Consider the following 22685-nt stretch of genomic DNA (forward strand, 5'->3'; position numbering starts at 1 on the left):
ATCGCGTGACGTAGGATTTTGGGATGAAAATCCTTGGACATTCTCATAAATTATGAGTAAACGCATCTGCGGATTAAAGTTTTCTATTTTTATTTTTTGTTTTTTTTTGTTTTGTTTTTTTCTTTGTTTTTTTTTGTTTTGTTTTTTTCTTTTTTTTTTTTTTTTGAAGGGAGAAAGGCAGAAAGCGTTCGTTATTTAGTTATTTTATCTCTTTCTTTCTATTTTTTGCTTTGTAAGTACTGTAAATTTAGTTGAGCTTCTCGCTACTGCGATTACTGCTTGCGCTATAGCAAGCTTTTATACATCCAGCATAATAGTTGGCCAGTTTCGATGCACATATACATATACACGTACAAGCGTATACATAGACATAAACATAAATATGCACACATATATTCGATATTTTGTGAATGGGAAATATTTTATAAAAGAGAAAGATTAACGACACAATTAAACAGAAATATTCGTAACAAAGACCACGTAGCACTAGTTAGACTGTTAAATGTTTAAAGATTCCATTATACGTTGGCTACCCGCGAGTGTAGTTTTATGATAGAAAATGACAGAGAGAAAGAAAGATAAAAAAGAGAGAGAGATGGGATGTTAAGTCCATATATTTTATAAATGACACGTTTCTGGTTTTCCATTATCGTTAAAACGTAATTTGAACTATACTTCAATTCTCATTTGCACGTTTTATAAATACTAAACAGATAATCTTTTATCAAGTTATCACCGAAACACATTATACTGATTGTGAGTTTTCGTGACTCGAAAAAGTAGAATAACACTTGTAGTATTTAAAGTCTACTCTTTTACTATTATTATCTCTTTCTTTCTTTCTTTCTATCTTTTTTATTTCTCTTACTATTTGGAATCATAAATCTCAAGTTGCAGTCCATCTAACACGGACTAATAGAATTTTAAAGATCAATGCCAACCTGTTGCAATACCTACAAGGAATAATCTTTTGGATAATAAAAAATTCGTGTTATTTTAAAGGATCACACTTTTTGTAGAAGTAATTTTGTATCAGCTCAGTATAAATATCTAATGTCAGTTGAGAATAAATTATATACGTTTATGTATTATGAATTACGATTATTTTAAATTTACAGTTAACGCATACGTATACACATAACTCTTACGTTACAATTTTGTCTCAAGGGAAGGAAAGACTGTGGATGTATGAATGATACATTGTTACACATAGCAACTAAAAAAAAAAAAAAGATGTAAAAAGAACATAAACAAAAACATATGAACAAAAAAAAAAGAGAGAAAGAGAGAAAAAGTGTGAGGAGAGAAAGAGAAAAAGAGCGTGAAGAGAGAAAAGAAAAGGAAAGGAACGAAAAGCCAGAGTCATGTCGCGTTTCTACCTTTTGAAATGTTTATTTTTTACCTTTTCTCTTTCTCACCTTCTGCTCATGGACGATTTTAATGAGGTAACGGCTAAAAGAAGCGCCAAGCTAAATATGGAAATTTATTTAGGCAATCCAACAATGCGCTCTAATCTTTCTTCTTTGTTTTTTCATTTTATGCTTATATACATACTTCTTTATTATTTTATCTATGAAATAGCCGACCCAAGAAGGGCTGAGAAGTTTCCAGTCTATCCTGGTGATGTTAAAAAAATTACACTCAATTTTAGGATCTTTCTTTCTCTCTCATTCTTTCAAACTATCACGAAAAACAATTAAATAAATATCAGGGAAAGAAAATGATTGATAGCATAAATATCTGGAGGAGGAATAAAGTATCGAATAAGCTATATTTAGAATCGTCTTTACAATGAAACGTAAAAATGGCTTCCACATCGTAAAAATACAACCGGATGAAATCACAATTGCTTAATGAATTTGCTGGGCTCGGAGTGAATTGGGGTCGGCTTGGCGCCATCTAACTGTCGTGGCATTAGCCTGTTACCTATTCCCTCGAGAAGGTACAATGAAAATGTATTAGTGTTTGAGTCTATTCATTTATATGTGTGTGTGTCTCAGAAAGTGTGAGAGGGGCAGGAGAGAGAGAGAGAGAGAGAGAGAGAGAAAGACTATTAGACCAAATTCCCCCTAGAATTTGCATATATAACGCGATGCAGAGCAGCAAATCGTAGTGAGAGTGCTTGTAAGTGGCTACCTGTGAGTAGTTCAAACCTTAGGATTATTCGATTAATTTATTCATTGATCCAACTTACTTCTAACAATTGTTTTATTTTTTTTAACACTTTCTTTTAAATATGATTCTAATTAAATGTGTTTATCTGTGATCGAAATGTATTGCTTACAATATCATGAAAAAAATTAGGTTAAAAAAGAAACAGGAAGGATTTCGTCAGATTGCCATGAAGAGTGTAATGAAGAATCGTTGAAATCTTCTTGGATTCGTGAATAAGCGTAAAATGTCTAAAGATGTATAGTTCAAAAGAAAGAAAGACGAAAAGAGAGTTACTTCGGTGCTACGCTTGATTTGCAAATTAACCCAGGAAAAGATTTCAAAGAGAATGGGAAAAATCGACTGATTTATTCGGTTCACCAGCATTTTATTTGGCTCCTTGCCAATTTATAGCGTGTCCGTAATAATACAGAGTTTCGGGAAATCGTGCTCGGTCATTCGGTACACGTAATTCCTATACAAAATTTTTTACACCGACAACAATGATAAAGTTTCATCGTTACTGGATAAATGTCAACAAAAAAATAAAAGAAAAGAAATTTTGCGCTAGGAAAAACTGTTTTAATTATTTTTAGGTCATTGCATAATCTTTCTTTTCTATTTTCTTATAGTTGCAACTAATAATTAATAAAAAACTAATAACCCTTTAATTAAGTTGGCTGTTCTATAATTTTGCTCTATAATTGGCTCGTCTACAATTTATTTAAATAATTACAACAAGTCACTCGTGCCGATTTGAACCTTTCATTTTCGGCATGATTAAGCACTGGAGGGATATTAAATTTTTAGACTCACTCGTTACCAATCGTTATATAACATATATGTGAAATTTTAGAATTAAAATAACGCATATACGAAACATGAACAGTTGGCATTAGAAGTTCTGCGGTGGCTCCAAAACACTCCTACTTCGTAGCAAGTAATACAGTCTGATAATTGCAGAGTTCCTCGATTTTCTATTGAAGAAGATCATCTGTAAAATAAAATAGAACAAAACGATAAGATATCTGGAAAATTATCCAAAATCATATAAAATAAAATCGAATAAAATGTAAATAAGAATGAATACTTACAATGCATTCCAATGGGACGAAGCTCAATGGCATCACGGTGATGCACACCTCGCGTGAATCTAATAACGCGTTATAAACGAAAATAAGAAACTATAGATGAGTTTCTTATCGCGAAACCGAAATTTTATTATACGACGAACAACACTGACTCTAATTCGCGTTTGATTTTAAATTATTATACTCGCCCGGTCACTGATTCTACAACTAATTCAATATTAATTGCATTGCACGCAGTCAATTCAAACAAACACACTATACACTTAAAAAAAAAGTAATAATGACAACACATTTTTTAATTAAATAAATAATACTTCTATTTATAGCCCAAAAGGAACCAAACTTCTTGATGAAACTTTTAATATTCTATTTTTATTTTTGGTGAATATCTAAAAATGTTCGAATTTATATTTTTTGTAGAATTTTAAATAATTATATTTTATGTTCAGTATATATAAATAAGTGCCTTCAGAAATGCCATTATATATAAAGTAGTCAATTAAAACATTGAAATAGAAGAAAATCTCAAAATGTTTGTTGTTAAATCCAACGATGATCACCTGTAACAAGAAGAAAACTATATTAATCATACAATCAAGTGATACAAAGTATCCTAACATATGAATCGTCCAATTCGTAGATGCACTCTTTAATTGAATTCTCTATTTATTTTAATCAAATCTCTATTTACCGTTGCAATAAAATTAAATATAAACGCGTGATTTTACATTTATAGAAAAAAAAATATATAAAAAAAGGAAAAGTACAGATAGCAAGTTACTACAAAAAAAAATATCTATTAATTATTATAAAATACTTTTGAACTACATTATATAGAAAAGAGAAATGACAAATTTAATAAAATACGATTACAGTGAAAAATCTTAAAGACGAAAGAAGAAAAGAGAAATTACTTTAATATTCACAAAACGTTAATTAAGCTTTTAAATTTAATAATAAGGAAATTTTAATGCTTTTGACTCTAATTAACTAAAAATTTCTGCATCTTTTTGACGATTTAGACACGACTTTGGTGTCCCAAGGAGATGGAATGGTCCATCATCTCCAATTACAACTAGAAATTAATGACGAGCAAAGAAATAATACAATAAAATATAAAATATGACTAGGGAGCCATTCTCTAAAGGTTCAAACTTGCTGTTGAACCTTTGAAAATAACTCAATAGCCTCAGTAGTTGCCCTCTTGAGCCACAATTAAGTGGGGGCCTCTTCGGCATATGCCTCTTCTTTCTTCATTCCCTGAAAACTGCATTTGGACATTTTCTACGCGCGAGCAAGATAAGATATTTCATACTACTTTTGCAAATAAACTCGTATTTTGTTATGATTCTAATTCTCAATTATTACAAAATAAATTTAAATTTCGCGTTCACTTTTCTAGCTCGTGGAACATCAATGAACTTAGAATTCATTGACCATACACGAGCACATTTAATCGAATGTCCAAGCAGATAAAAATATCCCTCGATGACCTAATAACACTTCGCACTTTTAACGTCGAGTAATAAAACCGAATTGAAAAAAAAAGAAGTGCAATAAATGTAATGCATTTTCTTGCAATACTTTTATTTCATCAATTCGTTATATTTAATTATATAACATATTTCTAGCTGTAAGAGGAAATCGCGATAGTGCGTAGTGCTAATCCTGAAATATTTAAAACTAAGTATCAAATGCATCAAAGAATTTGCGAATTTTATTCGATTCTATCTCGTTTAAGATAAAATCGAAGTAGAAATGAATGTTTCAAATGGTTGCAAATACCTTTGAATCATGATACATGATACATAAAGATCACAGAATAGTCACAAAATAAATTAACAAATCAAGCATAATATAGAATGAGATGATCAAATTTTGTAACAATTCTGTATAAACCAGGAGGCGGAATTTCCACTCCGGAGTGGAAGTAAGAAGTCTAATGCCTTTCCTGGATCCTACCTACTTAAAATTAAAGTTTTCACATTCATTCAGAGAAGTATGCTACCTGCCTGCCTATTATCCATATTTTTACCCATTTTAAGAAAAACCATACATACCCACCCACTCACTCCACGGTTCTCACACATACCACCAGGGTGCAAAAGCCTAAACTAGAGAGCATGCCCCGGGGCACCTCCGACACCCTAGCTCAACCACGTTTTCTAAACTTATATGCTAATGGGTATACGTACGTTTTTGCTGTAATCGACTGCCAAGGCTAATGATTATTGCATAAAAAACTAAAGCAAAAATACAAGTATACACTAGTATATATGTATGCATACTAGTAATATACAAGTATATCAAAGTTTCCACAAATAAATGCAGTAACTCTACTATGCAAACGATTATCAAAAAAATGAGAAATATTTAATATAAATATAAGAATGAAGATAGATATGTAGAAGTAATTCTTTAAGTATTTAATGATGTATTAAATGAATAAAAAAATATCGCGTAACGATGTACAATACACACTACCTAATACGCACACACAGGTGTAAAGTACATCGTGCAATCACTAGCACAATAACAGCCGCCAATAGGGGAAAAACTAAAACTAAACCCACGCTAACTGTTTCTCACCCATACGTGTAACACCTGGGCACACGCATAGATGAGAACGCAGAAAGTATGGGGGGGAGAAACGGGAGATTAGTATATTAGAAGCTGAAAATCCTGATCTAAAAAATATGATTAAGACATAAACACATAAATACATTTGTATAAAAATTCATCTAAGCGACTAAGGACTCTACAAGTCATTTGGTGAATAATGACTTAAACAAGCGAATGAAAAAAAAAGTTACCCCATATGAAACAATTATAGTTTCGAGGTAAGGATGTATTAAAAGACTCTACAATGATGATGGATATTTTTTGCAAACCTCGGACGACTCTTTTCATTAAGTTGGCTGTTCTAATTAAAGAACTGGGCTTTGAGCCGCCACTTAACTGCCAAAGTCTATCCGTCGCGAATGAGTTTGTCTTCTTGCTCATAAATTTAAAATATCAAAGTATTGATATATCAAAATTAATTTCGATTAGATAAACTATGTACGAAGCAATGCATGTAAGACATTTATTACATGCTTTTAACACGTAATAAAAAAGAGAAATTTTTAGAGAAAATTTTAGAGAAAAAAGAATTTTTTAATTGCATTATGAATTAAATGAATTTAACCAATGAGACAAGAAAACCTATCCTGAACTAATAATAAAACATATAATAAAACATATAATAAAACATACAATTTTCATGAGTAACTCCTAAAAAGGAATTACTCATGTGCTCGTCAATAATTTATTTAAATAATTACAACCAGTAACTCGTGCCGATTTGGACCTTTCATCCTCAGCATGATTGAGCACTGGAGGGACTTTAAATAAAAACTCACGGTTTAAGAAGTTCTGCGATGGCTCCAAAACACTCCTACTTCGCAGCAAGTATTGTAGTCAGACGATAGAAGATGATACTCGATTTGCCATTGAAGAAGATCCACCAAAAATCCATCGAAGATCCATCGAAGAATTCATCCAACATCTTTGAAAAGGAAGAGAATCCCTGGGTATATCTGTAAAATAAAATAGAACAAAACGATAAGTTATCTAGAATATTATCCAAAATCATATAAAATAAAATCGAATAAAATGTAAATAAAAATGAATACTTACAATGCATTCTAATGGGATGCAGCTCTATTGCACCATGGCGATGCACCTCGCGTGAATCTAAAAACGCGGTATAAACGAAAATAAGAAACTATAGATGAGTTTCTTATCGCGAAACCGAAATTTTATTATACGACGAACAACACTGACTCTAATTCGCGTTTGATTTTAACTTATTACTCGCCCTATCACTGATTCTACAACTAATTCAAAGACTGCCTTGGTCGCAGTTTGATGATACCACCATTACCATTGCTTTGCAAACTGTCAAGTTTCTTTACCGAAAAAACGAAACTTTAATATACGACGATCAACACTGACTCTACTATATTCTGGAACAGAAAAAGAAAAATAACAATTAATATCATCATCTTTATGAAGAAACCATTAAATTTATCATAGAAATGTTTGATAGGAAAATATACTCACTTGTAGTCTTCATTGATGATTGCAGGATGGGTATCCTACCCTTAGGATGACGACGTAAAAAATAAAATTAAATAAAAAATCTGAAAAGCTGAAACATACTAAAAAATATAATGCAACATTTCCTGTAAATCATTTCTGAAGGCAAGATACATTAAAAGATGTGTTGTCATAAAACGTTCAAAAACTCCGTATTGCTTCGCGCACGATTGCAATCTGAAACAAAAATAAAAAACAATACTGTTAATATCATTACAATCAATGAAAACCATTGAAATTTTTTTGTAATTATTCAATATAAAAGTATACTCACTTTGAATCTATATCGTTGAATACACGATGGGTCTCCTACCCTTAGGATGACGATGAATTAAATGTTTAAAATGAAAAAAAGAAACTGTGGCGAGTTCCTTTACCGAAAAAATGAAACTTTAATATACGACGATCAACACTGACTCTACTATATTCTGGAACAGAAAAAGAAAAAGTACAATTAATATCATTGTCTTAATAAAAAAAAATTATTAAAATTATTAAAGAAATGTTTATTAAAAAATATAATTACTTTTAATCTTCTATGATGAATGCACGATGGGTATCCTACCCTTAGGATGACGATGAATTAAAAAAATAAAAATATAAAACCTGAAACATACTAAAGATTATAGTACAAAATATTTCTTGAAAATTATTTCTCAAAGCAGGACACGTTAAAAGATGTGTTATCATAAAAAAAAAAAATCAATGTTCATTATAAAAGAAAGTGAAATAATCTATGAGAATTGAAATTATTAAAAGTAAAAGTTATTAAATATTTATGAAATTTATCAAAATATGCAACTATTTGCTTGCTAAATTACATACCAAGTATGTAATGTTAATAAAAATATTAATTAGAAATCTTTAAAGTTGTCTAAATAAAACAATAATTGTATCAGCAAACTTAATAAAGAGTAACATAAAAAATAAACCAGTTTTTATACCATTCTATGCAATGAAAAAGTATTAAAATCAAAACGATAACGTTAGAAATAAAATTATTAAATAATTTAATACGCTTTATTTTCGTAGATGTTGTCTTGTTGAAGAATAGAAGACGAATACGAGGTACGTTACTACATAACCTTGGTAGAGGAGATCTCGGGAGTGTCGAACGCTCGGCTATTATACCTATGTTATCGGCTGTTTACGTTTTGTTGTTGGAAATTCGACGAAGAAAATTCTCGAGAAATTCCTGGAAATAAAAATACACATTTATATAATAGCTTATATGTCGAGTGTATTGTTTTCTTATTCTTCCTCTCTCTCTCACACTCCTTCTCTCTCACTCTTTCTGTAGTATTTCTATATGCTTATATGCTTATACTTAAAAAAAATAATGCTCACCTCGCCGTATATGGAGAAGATAAAAAAAGTTGCCACAAGATTAAAAGGTTAGTGAATTCGTATTATAACTCTTCCCATGTTAAGAAAACTACAAGAAAGTAAAATATGAAAACACATATAAAAATTATGCATGTAGTATGCATTTGATATATAACATTCGTTATATATCATTTAATATATAACAGGAAGGTGTACATAAAAATATTAATTGAAACAATTACCTGAAATTAACGGGATAACAAAATCCGCTGCACCAAGTATACAGATCGCAGATTAAAAAATTCGAAAGATTCGCCATATTGCAGTGCATAAAGCAGGCGCATAAGACTGGCGCGAAAATACTGCATGCGCGAAAATGATGCGCAGTAGATTTTCTTTCCACCTATAATAAAAACAAATTTCGAATGATTAAAAATACGATATAGAAGCATAAAAATTGTCAAAATATACTCAAAAATCAAAATTGATCCTTATATCCTTTATATATTATAATAGAAAGGTGTAAACCTTACAAAATATCTATTAATTACCTGATCTTAACGGGACGATGACACTCCGATGTGTTCTCCACGAAAGACGCCATGAAACTGAAGAATTCGGACGAAAGCTTGGCCGTGATTGGCTAATTCATTTTTTTGAACAAGAAAAGGGTCATCACGGCTTCTTACACGGACAGAATCTGACCTTCCTCATGACCACGCTGGTCAAACTACATATGATAATTTATTTATTAAATAAATTAAAAATCATTTCTATTTTTCTAATAAATGTACACAATACTTATAAATATTCTAAAAATAATGAATAGAATAAAGACAATGTAGACATTAAGAGATCTTTGTCGTTTTGCATAAAAGAATACAATGGTATAGAAGAGAATTGTCGATAGAAAAATGTCTAATATGAAATGTAGCATATGAAAGAATAAATTCCCAAAATCTGTATCGATAAAGAATCCCTACAATTTAAATACTTTCAGAGATGCATAAGATATGCATTCTTTCAGAAATATTTGCAATAACGTTTATACATGATTCACACGAAGATTATTCCACATGATTTTATATGCTATAAGATACTACATTCTCTTTATTCTATTCATTATTTTTAGAATAATTATGAATAACGTGTACATTTTATTTGTAATCGAAAAAAGAAACATACTTTTATAACATATCAAAATTATTTACCATTTAATGTACGTTAAAACATATGAAATGTTTAAACCAATGTATATGCATAGAACCAATCTGAAATGTAATTACAGTATATTAGAATGATTAAATAAGTATTAAATAATTAATATAAGTGCATTTTGTTATCTAATAACTTATTACATATGATCTATGTACCTTTCTTTTCAAGATTCACCTTTTAACTGAGGCATTATCCTCTGTGAAAATGCTTTTATTTTAATGTTGTTTAGGTTATTTTCCAAATGTTGCCCATGTATGTAACAAAATAAAACATTCCAATTAAACAGAGATTCACATTATAACACTCTAATTTTTATACTATTTTCACTATACACAATACTTTACACACTTTTACTTGTAATCATTATAAAAATAATGAATAGAATAAAAAAAGAATGCATAATAAAAACATCTCATTGCATAAGAGAGAACAACCATGTAGAAGAGAAACGTTGTCAAAGAAATTTGGAAAACAATTGACAATCTATCGCTTGCCAATAGTAGAAAAGTCCCTATTATTTGTATCGATAACGTAAAAATACGCCTTTATGGTAGAGATTCATTTTTTTACGGGTGGCAAGCGATAGATTGTCAATTGTTTTGCAAATTTCTTTGACAAAGTTTCTTTTCTACATGATTGTTTTCTCGTGAGCAATGAGATAATGTTTATATTATGCATTCTTTTTATTGTATTCATTATTTTTATAATGATTACAAGTTACATGTGTATTTAATAAAAATAGTAATAACATGAAGAGAGTTATAATGTTAATCTCTGTTTAATTGGAATGTTTTATTTTGTTACATACATGGGCAACATTTGGAAAATAACCTAAACAACATTAAAATAAAAGCATTTTCACAGAGGATAATGCCTCAGTTAAAAGGTGAATCTTGAAAAGAAAGGTACATAGATCATATGTAATAAGTTATTAGATAACAAAATGCACTTATATTAATTATTTAATACTTATTTAATCATTCTAATATACTGTAATTACATTTCAGATTGGTTCTATGCATATACATTGGTTTAAACATTTCATATGTTTTAACGTACATTAAATGGTAAATAATTTTGATATGTTATAAAAGTATGTTTCTTTTTTCGATTACAAATAAAATGTACACGTTATTCATAATTATTCTAAAAATAATGAATAGAATAAAGAGAATGTAGTATCTTATAGCATATAAAATCATGTGGAATAATCTTCGTGTGAATCATGTATAAACGTTATTGCAAATATTTCTGAAAGAATGCATATCTTATGCATCTCTGAAAGTATTTAAATTGTAGGGATTCTTTATCGATACAGATTTTGGGAATTTATTCTTTCATATGCTACATTTCATATTAGACATTTTTCTATCGACAATTCTCTTCTATACCATTGTATTCTTTTATGCAAAACGACAAAGATCTCTTAATGTCTACATTGTCTTTATTCTATTCATTATTTTTAGAATATTTATAAGTATTGTGTACATTTATTAGAAAAATAGAAATGATTTTTAATTTATTTAATAAATAAATTATCATATGTAGTTTGACCAGCGTGGTCATGAGGAAGGTCAGATTCTGTCCGTGTAAGAAGCCGTGATGACCCTTTTCTTGTTCAAAAAAATGAATTAGCCAATCACGGCCAAGCTTTCGTCCGAATTCTTCAGTTTCATGGCGTCTTTCGTGGAGAACACATCGGAGTGTCATCGTCCCGTTAAGATCAGGTAATTAATAGATATTTTGTAAGGTTTACACCTTTCTATTATAATATATAAAGGATATAAGGATCAATTTTGATTTTTGAGTATATTTTGACAATTTTTATGCTTCTATATCGTATTTTTAATCATTCGAAATTTGTTTTTATTATAGGTGGAAAGAAAATCTACTGCGCATCATTTTCGCGCATGCAGTATTTTCGCGCCAGTCTTATGCGCCTGCTTTATGCACTGCAATATGGCGAATCTTTCGAATTTTTTAATCTGCGATCTGTATACTTGGTGCAGCGGATTTTGTTATCCCGTTAATTTCAGGTAATTGTTTCAATTAATATTTTTATGTACACCTTCCTGTTATATATTAAATGATATATAACGAATGTTATATATCAAATGCATACTACATGCATAATTTTTATATGTGTTTTCATATTTTACTTTCTTGTAGTTTTCTTAACATGGGAAGAGTTATAATACGAATTCACTAACCTTTTAATCTTGTGGCAACTTTTTTTATCTTCTCCATATACGGCGAGGTGAGCATTATTTTTTTTAAGTATAAGCATATAAGCATATAGAAATACTACAGAAAGAGTGAGAGAGAAGGAGTGTGAGAGAGAGAGGAAGAATAAGAAAACAATACACTCGACATATAAGCTATTATATAAATGTGTATTTTTATTTCCAGGAATTTCTCGAGGAATTTTCTTCGTCGAATTTCCAACAACAAAACGTAAACAGCCGATAACATAGGTATAATAGCCGAGCGTTCGACACTCCCGAGATCTCCTCTACCAAGGTTATGTAGTAACGTACCTCGTATTCGTCTTCTATTCTTCAACAAGACAACATCTACGAAAATAAAGCGTATTAAATTATTTAATAATTTTATTTCTAACGTTATCGTTTTGATTTTAATACTTTTTCATTGCATAGAATGGTATAAAAACTGGTTTATTTTTTATGTTACTCTTTATTAAGTTTGCTGATACAATTATTGTTTTATTTAGACAACTTTAAAGATTTCTAATTAATATTTTTATTAACATTACATACTTGGTATGTAATTTAGCAAGCAAATAGTTGCATATTTTGATAAATTTCATAAATATTTAATAACTTTTACTTTTAATAATTTCAATTCTCATAGATTATTTCACTTTCTTTTTATAATGAACATTGATTTTTTTTTTTTTATGATAACACATCTTTTAACGTGTCCTGCTTTGAGAAATAATTTTCAAGAAATATTTTGTACTATAATCTTTAGTATGTTTCAGGTTTTATATTTTTATTTTTTTTAATTCATCGTCATCCTAAGGGTAGGATACCCATCGTGCATTCATCATAGAAGATTAAAAGTAATTATATTTTTTAATAAACATTTCTTTAATAATTTTAATAATTTTTTTTTATTAAGACAATGATATTAATTGTACTTTTTCTTTTTCTGTTCCAGAATATAGTAGAGTCAGTGTTGATCGTCGTATATTAAAGTTTCATTTTTTTCGGTAAAGGAACTCGCCACAGTTTCTTTTTTTCATTTTAAACATTTAATTCATCGTCATCCTAAGGGTAGGAGACCCATCGTGTATTCAACGATATAGATTCAAAGTGAGTATACTTTTATATTGAATAATTACAAAAAAATTTCAATGGTTTTCATTGATTGTAATGATATTAACAGTATTGTTTTTTATTTTTGTTTCAGATTGCAATCGTGCGCGAAGCAATACGGGAGTTTTTGAACGTTTTATGACAACACATCTTTTAATGTATCTTGCCTTCAGAAATGATTTACAGGAAATGTTGCATTATATTTTTTAGTATGTTTCAGCTTTTCAGATTTTTTATTTAATTTTATTTTTTACGTCGTCATCCTAAGGGTAGGATACCCATCCTGCAATCATCAATGAAGACTACAAGTGAGTATATTTTCCTATCAAACATTTCTATGATAAATTTAATGGTTTCTTCATAAAGATGATGATATTAATTGTTATTTTTCTTTTTCTGTTCCAGAATATAGTAGAGTCAGTGTTGATCGTCGTATATTAAAGTTTCGTTTTTTCGGTAAAGAAACTTGACAGTTTGCAAAGCAATGGTAATGGTGGTATCATCAAACTGCGACCAAGGCAGTCTTTGAATTAGTTGTAGAATCAGTGATAGGGCGAGTAATAAGTTAAAATCAAACGCGAATTAGAGTCAGTGTTGTTCGTCGTATAATAAAATTTCGGTTTCGCGATAAGAAACTCATCTATAGTTTCTTATTTTCGTTTATACCGCGTTTTTAGATTCACGCGAGGTGCATCGCCATGGTGCAATAGAGCTGCATCCCATTAGAATGCATTGTAAGTATTCATTTTTATTTACATTTTATTCGATTTTATTTTATATGATTTTGGATAATATTCTAGATAACTTATCGTTTTGTTCTATTTTATTTTACAGATATACCCAGGGATTCTCTTCCTTTCAAAGATGTTGGATGAATTCTTCGATGGATCTTCGATGGATTTTTGGTGGATCTTCTTCAATGGCAAATCGAGTATCATCTTCTATCGTCTGACTACAATACTTGCTGCGAAGTAGGAGTGTTTTGGAGCCATCGCAGAACTTCTTAAACCGTGAGTTTTTATTTAAAGTCCCTCCAGTGCTCAATCATGCCGAGGATGAAAGGTCCTAATCGGCACGAGTTACTGGTTGTAATTATTTAAATAAATTATTGACGAGCACATGAGTAATTGCTTTTTAGGAGTTACTCATGAAAATTGTATATTTTATTGTATGTTTTATTATTAGTTTAGGATAGGTTTTCTTGTCTCATCGGTTAAATTCATTTAATTAATAATGCAATTAATAAATGCACTCTCTTTTTTATTACGTGTTTTGTTCGTGGTCAATAGTGATGAAATTGAGCATTAATTTACTCGTTTTCGTCCAGAAAAGTATGTAATAAATGTCTTACATGCATTGCTTCGTACATAGTTTATCTAATCGAGAATAATCTATTGATATTTAATAAATAATCGATACTTCGATATTTTAAATAAATGAGCAAGAAGACAAACTTATTCGCGACGGATAGACTTTGGCAGTTAAGTGGCGGCTCAAAGCCCAGTTCTTTCATTAGAACAGCCATTTAATGAAAAAGTCGTCCGAGGTTTGCAAAAAATATTCATCATCATCGTAGAGTCTTTTAATACATCCTTACCTCGAAACTATAATTGTTTCATATGGGGTAACTTTTTTTTTCATTCGCTTGTTTAAGTCATTATTCACCAAATGACTTGTAGAGTCCTTAGCCCGTTTAGATGAATTTTTATTAAAATCTTTTGATATATTTATATATGTGTTAATCATATTTTTTAGATCAGGATTTTCAGCTTCTAATATACTAATCTCCCGTTTCTCCCCCCCATACTTTCTGCGTTCTCATCTATGCGTGTGCCCAGGCGTTACACGTATGGGTGAGAAACAGTTAGCGTGGGTTTAGTTGTAGTTTTTTCCCCTATTGGCGGCTGTTATTGTGCTAGTGATTGCACGATGTACTTTACACCTGTGTGTGCGTATTAGGTAGTGTGTATTGTACATCGTTTCGCGTTATTTTTTATTCATTTAATACATCATTAAATACTTAAAGAATTACTTCTACATATCTATCTTCATTCTTATATTTATATTAAATATTTCTCATTTTTTTGATAATCGTTTGCATAGTAGAGTTACTGCATTTATTTGTGGAAACTTTGATATACTTGTATATTACTAGTATGCATACATATATACTAGTGTATACTTGTATTTTTGCTTTAGTTTTTTATGCAATAATCATTAGCCTTGGCAGTCGATTACAGCAAAAACGTACGTATACCCATTAGCATATAAGTTTAGAAAACGTGGTTGAGCTAGGGTGTCGGAGGTGCCCCGGGGCATGCTCTCTAGTTTAGGCTTTTGCACCCTGGTGGTATGTGTGAGAACCGTGGAGTGAGTGGGTGGGTATGTATGGTTTTTCTTAAAATGGGTAAAAATATGGATAATAGGCAGGCAGGTAGCATACTTCTCTGAATGAATGTGAAAACTTTAATTTTAAGTAGGTAGGATCCAGGAAAGGCATTAGACTTCTTACTTCCACTCCGGAGTGGAAATTCCGCCTCCTGGTTTATACAGAATTGTTACAAAATTTGATCATCTCATTCTATATTATGCTTGATTTGTTAATTTATTTTGTGACTATTCTGTGATCTTTATGTATCATGTATCATGATTCAAAGGTATTTGCAACCATTTGAAACATTCATTTCTACTTCGATTTTATCTTAAACGAGATAGAATCGAATAAAATTCGCAAATTCTTTGATGCATTTGATACTTAGTTTTAAGTATTTCAGGATTAGCACTACGCACTATCGCGATTTCCTTTTACAGCTAGAAATATGTTATATACTTAAATATAACGAATTGATGAAATAAAAGTATTGCAAGAAAATGCATTACATTTATTGCACTTTTTTTTTTCAATTCGGTTTTATTACTCGACGTTAAAAGTGCGAAGTGTTATTAGGTCATCGAGGGATATTTTTATCTGCTTGGACATTCGATTAAGTGTGCTCGTGTATGGTCAATGAATTCTAAGTTCATTGATGGTCCACGAGCTAGAAAAGTGAACGCGAAATTTAAATTTATTTTGTAATAATTGAGAATTAGAATCATAACAAAATACGAGTTTATTTGCAAAAGTAGTATGAAATATCTTATCTTGCTCGCGCGTAGAAAATGTCCAAATGCAGTTTTCAGGGAATGAAGAAAGAAGAGGCATATGCCGAAGAGGCCCCCACTTAATTGTGGCTCAAGAGGGCAACTACTGAGGCTATTGAGTTATTTTCAAAGGTTCAACAGCAAGTTCGAACCTTTAGAGAATGGCTCTCTAGTCATATTTTATATTTTATTGTATTATTTCTTTGCTCGTCATTAATTTCTAGTTGTAATTGGAGATGATGGACCATTCCATCTCCTTGGGACACCAAAGTCGTGTCTAAATCGTCAAAAAGATGCAGAAGTTTTTAGTTAATTAGAGTCAAAAGCATTAAAATTTCCTTATTATTAAATTTAGAAGCTTAATTAACGTTTTGTGAATATTAAAGTAATTTCTCTTTTCTTCTTTCGTCTTTAAGATTTTTCACTGTAATCGTATTTTATTAAATTTGTCATTTCTCTTTTCTATATAATGTAGTTCAAAAGTATTTTATAATAATTAATAGATATTTTTTTTTGTAGTAACTTGCTATCTGTACTTTTCCTTTTTTTATATATTTTTTTTTATATAAATGTAAAATCACGCGTTTATATTTAATTTTATTGCAACGGTAAATAGAGATTTGATTAAAATAAATAGAGAATTCAATTAAAGAGTGCATCTACGAATTGGACGATTCATATGTTAGGATACTTTGTATCACTTGATTGTATGATTAATATAGTTTTCTTCTTGTTACAGGTGATCATCGTTGGATTTAACAACAAACATTTTGAGATTTTCTTCTATTTCAATGTTTTAATTGACTACTTTATATATAATGGCATTTCTGAAGGCACTTATTTATATATACTGAACATAAAATATAATTATTTAAAATTCTACAAAAAATATAAATTCGAACATTTTTAGATATTCACCAAAAATAAAAATAGAATATTAAAAGTTTCATCAAGAAGTTTGGTTCCTTTTGGGCTATAAATAGAAGTATTATTTATTTAATTAAAAAATGTGTTGTCATTATTACTTTTTTTTTAAGTGTATAGTGTGTTTGTTTGAATTGACTGCGTGCAATGCAGTTAATATTGAATTAGTTGTAGAATCAGTGACCGGGCGAGTATAATAAGTTAAAATCAAACGCGAATTAGAGTCAGTGTTGTTCGTCGTATAATAAAATTTCGGTTTCGCGATAAGAAACTCATCTATAGTTTCTTATTTTCGTTTATAACGCGTTATTAGATTCACGCGAGGTATGCATCACCGTGATGCCATTGAGCTTCGTCCCATTGGAATGCATTGTAAGTATTCATTCTTATTTACATTTTATTCGATTTTATTTTATATGATTTTGGATAATTTTCCAGATATCTTATCGTTTTGTTCTTTTTTATTTTACAGATGATCTTCTTCAATAGAAAATCGAGGAACTCTGCAATTATCAGACTGTAATACTTGCTACGAAGTAGGAGTGTTTTGGAGCCACCGCAGAACTTCTAATGCCAACTGTTCATGTTTCGTATATGCGTTATTTTAATTCTAAAATTTCACATATATGTTATATAACGATTGGTAACGAGTGAGTCTAAAAATTTAATATCCCTCCAGTGCTTAATCATGCCGAAAATGAAAGGTTCAAATCGGCACGAGTGACTTGTTGTAATTATTTAAATAAATTGTAGACGAGCCAATTATAGAGCAAAATTATAGAACAGCCAACTTAATGAAAGGAGTGGTCCGTGGTTTTGAAAATTTTTTGATAATAATAATTTTGAATTAAATGTATTAAAAAAAAATTAAAAGTCATTTTTGAAGTAACTTGTAGAGTCTATTGTTTTTTTTTTTTTTTATATTTATATTTTATATTTATTATTTATATAATTATAAATACTATATTTTAAAATAATTATTATAAATATTATCTACACGGTACTTGATAGTTTAATATGTTTATAAATAAAATGAATTCGACCAATAGAATAGCCTAGAGATAAAAGAAGATAGAGATAGGTATGGAAAGAAGGAAAGAAGAATAAGAAGAAGATTGGAATAAAAAGCTGATTGGACCGTGTAGGTTAGTCGTAGTACAGTGCACAGATAGAAATGTGAAACCAATTAGCATTTAGACGGGTTTGTGCAAAAAAGAATGAAAATGTTAGAGGAATGGGAAGGAAAAGGTACTATCGGCCTCTCTTTTTTTCTCTTCTTTATCTTTTTATCTTTTTCTTCTTCTTCTTCTTTTTCTCCTTTTCTCTTTCATTTACTTTACGTTACGTTAAAATAGAGAGATCGCCTAGGAATCGTTGAGAAATGAAAAAAGATTAAAAAAAAATGGGGGAGAGAGAAATATCAAAGAGGAGGTACACTGTGTGACGTCAATTTGTTATTCGATAAAAGTGCTAATTTTGCATTATGAAGCCCTTCGATCGCAAACAAAATCGATTACTTCTCTTCCTTCGTTTAGATTATAAAAGAAAAAAAAAAGAAAAAGCAAAAAGTTAAGAAAAGAAATAAAGTAGAAAGATTAAAAAGAAACGGGAGAAAAGAATTATTCTTTAAAATACAATGGTAAAAGAAAAAATAATAACTAAATAACGAAACTTAGTCGATCTCATCCAAGAGATAGGTACTTCGAATTTAGTAATTACGAATGAAACTCGCGGAACAATAAATTTGAACTACGATGTAATTTCTGTTACGTCGATAAAGGAATCATCTAGGGAATGCACATTCTATGCAACGGTACAATCCAATACGAGTTTATTGTTTGGTTGAAGTTACATGTGAAGAATGTTCTTTAATTACCTAACTATTTTGATTTATGTTTATAAATTATACCTAGCCATAATTGGCTTTTTGCAATTGAACAATTGCTTCCCTCTATTCTTCAAATTAATCTTAAAAACGTTGAGTTAAATGATCGATTGCATGGTCAATAAATACTTAAGGAAGAATCCACTAAAAAATAATAAAAATATTCACCATTATAAATAAATAATCGGGTTTCAATTGGTTGATAACACCTATAAAAAAGAAAAGAAGAAGAAGGAAGAAAAAAACAGGAAGAAGGATATAGAAACGTAACTTTTTCGAGAAAAAGAATTATCGTAGAAAATATAATTTAATCGTGACGTTAAAAAGTGAGATGATAAAAATAGGAGGATAAGAGGATTGAGGGGTAAGGATTGGGAGGCATATAAAAAAACACGAAGCTTAATATAGAAACGTAACTTTCTCAAAAGATGATTATCGTAGAAAATATAATTTAATCGCAGTACTGGAGTATAAAAAAAAATAGTGAGAGAGAAAGAGGATGAGGAGAAGAAGAAGAAGAAAGGGAGGGAAGGTTGGGTGGATTTAATCGAAGGGCAAGAAAGTGTGAAAGTAAAGAGAGGTGGAGGGAGGTGCGATAAAGGTTGACACGTATAAAAACACGAGGCTCGATATAGAAATGTATATTTTTCGAGAAAGACGATTATCATATAAAATATTATTTAATGGTAATGTTATTGAGAAAGGAAGATAAAAGGTATTACAGCTATTAAAATGCATTCGTAATTTTAAACAGGATAAAAAAAAAAGTAAAACAATAGGAGGGTCCAGGTAATAGATACATCTATAAAGAAAAATCAACGAAGTTTGCAGTAGAAACATAAATTTATCTTTTTTGTCGATGTAGAAAATTATCGTTGAAAATAAAATTAAATCAGAATATATTACAGAACGAGAATAAAGATATTATGAGAGGGAGGGTAGCAGGGCTAAAAGAAGGAATGTTTAATCAAAATATTAGAGTAGAAGGGGTGAGAAAGGAATAATACATATAAAAACACAAAGCTCCATACAGAAACGTGAGTTTCTTTAATACAGATTATCACAGAAAATATAATTTAATCATATCGTCGGAGAGAGAGAGAGAGAGAGAGAGAGAAAAGTAAAAGATAAAAGATAAAAAGTTGGGTGGTCGGTTGGATGAACGAGGGGAGTTGGGGATTGACAAGACGGATAAAAACAGATAGTTCGATACAGAAATATAACTTTTTCTAAAAAAATGATTATAGTAAAAAATATAATTTAATTTAGTTTGTCAGAAGGTGTGAAGAAAAGGGGGTTTGGAGGCAAAGAGGTGAATGGATAAAACGAAAGAAACGGGTCAAACATAAGATCAATATTTCTTATTTTTCTTCTTCTTCTTCTTCTTTTTCTTCTTCTTCTTCTTATCTTTTATTTTCTCGTGACAGAAAAAGAAATATCTTTGGCAAGTAAAAAATAAACTTCATAACAGTAATTAGAGTAACGGAAGATACGAGAGAAAACTCTTTCACTCTTTTTCCTTTATCATTTATTTATTTATTTTTTTTTTATTTGTATTCCTTTTTCCTCCTTTTCTATTTATTATTTTTTTTTTTTCAAGTGCTTACGTTCTTTCACATTCCTGGAAACATTCTTCCTTTCTTTTACCAATCTCCTTTCCTCTCTTTCCCTTTCCCTTAGGGTGCGTAATTAAAAAAGCGTGGAATACAAACGCTTGGATGTGACACAATGTGTCTCTTTTCTTCTTGTTTGAAACACCAACCTAAACCCAACCCTCTTTAAATATAATTAATTACAACTTAAATGAGAAAAAGATTCTATCACGCTATACCGTCTTCTTTACCCAACTAATCTCGTCTTTCGTTATATTTGATTTCCTTTTTTTTTTTCGTATATTTTTTTCTTTCTTTTTATTTTTTTATTCGTTAACTTTATTTTTTAATTATCAACGAAGTAATTAACAGGAAATAGATTTGTTACTTGAATAACGAAAATTAACTGGAAGTAAGATAGGAAACCTTAGAGGGAAAACAATAATTGATATTTCTAAAAGTATTGACTGATTTCTATGAAAATAAATGTATTTAGTTCATCTGACAAATTTGTTCCAATTAGGGCAATGCTTATAAGCGTGTAGCATTTGATTCAAGCATATATCCTTGGGCAGTATAAGCTTGTTATCGAGCCAGGTAACGTGAAAGGGCCTGTTTGATTGTTTGTCCGTTCCATATCCGATTATAGAAGCATACATAATGGAAACACTAAGTGGAGAATAGCTCGTTGTGAATTGAAAATTGTGATATCTAAAAAATGTTATTTTCAATAACCGCAATTATTATTTTCTACGTTTCCATTATTATTATTACTATTACATTTTTATTCTTTTTCTTATGGGTAGAGCATGACCCATTTTATTTCAAACATTCTTCTTTCTTTCTACGAATTGAATATTATTTTGTAAGGAACATCACGTAAACCATATCGGACAAACGATTACGTGGTCGACATCATAACTACCAATCTAACGATACAATTCGTTGTTTAAAAAGAGAAAAGATATCATGATTGAGAAGATAGATAGATAAATAAATAAAACGAGATAGTATATGTTTGAAAAATGATAAAGAAAGAGATATGTTTACGTATGCATATATATATATATATATATATATATATATATATATATATATATACAGTATCAGCATATCGATACGCTCGAGAATCTAGAGAAATACAAATGACACTACACCTTTTCCTTTACATACATACACTGTAGAAGAACGGGTCATAATAATGGCCTTAATTAAAAGAGTAGTAATTAAAAGCGCACGCCGCTTGGTCTACAATTAATAACGGTCCAATTTGTTCTCGTTATTTTTCGTCGTGACGGTGATGGTACGGTTCAACGACACTCCTAGGTCACGATCCTATCCGAATGTGTACAAATACGATTATATTAGAGAAACAGAGAAAAACAGAGAGAGAGAGAAAGAGAGAAAGGGGGTAGGAAGCAGATATAAACCTATATCTTTCTCTCTTTAACCTTCCTCCTTACTCAAACCTTCTCCACTAACAGTTCCACCAGCACCACCCAATCAACTACACCCTTCCATGCTACTCTTTCTATTTTTCTCATTGTTTATGTTCGATGATGTCTAATGACCACCTATGATTACATCCACCTGTGTTCAAACACGGAATAAGAGTATCTGTCGTAAAGTAGCGGGTGTACAAACGTGACGTGCATTGAATATTTCATGCATACCTACAACGTATAAGCCTACTTGTATCCTACTTTACGAGTGGTTATTATTATCGTAGATAAGCTTTTAATCGAGATAATTCATTTGATTTGCAGGATTTAACAAAAGATTAATTGAAGTGAAATCATTGAAAAGATTAACATTTTTTTTTTCTTCTTCCTTTTGAAAGATTATTATAGATCGTTTGATTGTATTATTTGGATTAATA

General features: G+C 30.1%; 3 long non-coding RNA genes across 3 annotated transcripts in view; 2 read left to right on the forward strand and 1 right to left on the reverse strand.

Moving 5' to 3' along the window:
• Positions 1-9572, reverse strand: part of LOC149030505 (uncharacterized) — a 159962-nt gene extending 150390 nt beyond the window's left edge. The window contains exons 1-3 of the long non-coding RNA XR_016178739.1: positions 9260-9572; positions 8951-9111; positions 8730-8817 (exon numbers count right to left, since the gene is read on the reverse strand). This is a non-coding gene — a long non-coding RNA (uncharacterized LOC149030505). The remainder of the gene's footprint in view (positions 1-8729; positions 8818-8950; positions 9112-9259) is intronic.
• Positions 9573-11340: 1768 nt separating this feature from the next.
• LOC149030506 (uncharacterized) lies at positions 11341-12637 on the forward strand. Its single transcript, XR_016178740.1, has 4 exons — positions 11341-11653; positions 11802-11962; positions 12096-12183; positions 12336-12637. It is a non-coding gene; the product is annotated as an uncharacterized LOC149030506 (long non-coding RNA).
• Positions 12638-13158: 521 nt separating this feature from the next.
• Positions 13159-15869, forward strand: LOC149030507 (uncharacterized). Its single transcript, XR_016178741.1, has 3 exons — positions 13159-13261; positions 13359-13572; positions 13670-15869. It is a non-coding gene; the product is annotated as an uncharacterized LOC149030507 (long non-coding RNA).
• The last annotated feature ends 6816 nt before the right edge of the window (positions 15870-22685 follow it).

This window comes from Polistes dominula, unplaced genomic scaffold (assembly GCF_049000335.1).
Source record: "Polistes dominula isolate Pdom_NZ unplaced genomic scaffold, Pdom_raw_medaka contig_18, whole genome shotgun sequence".
NCBI classification, from domain to species: Eukaryota; Metazoa; Arthropoda; class Insecta; order Hymenoptera; family Vespidae; genus Polistes; species Polistes dominula.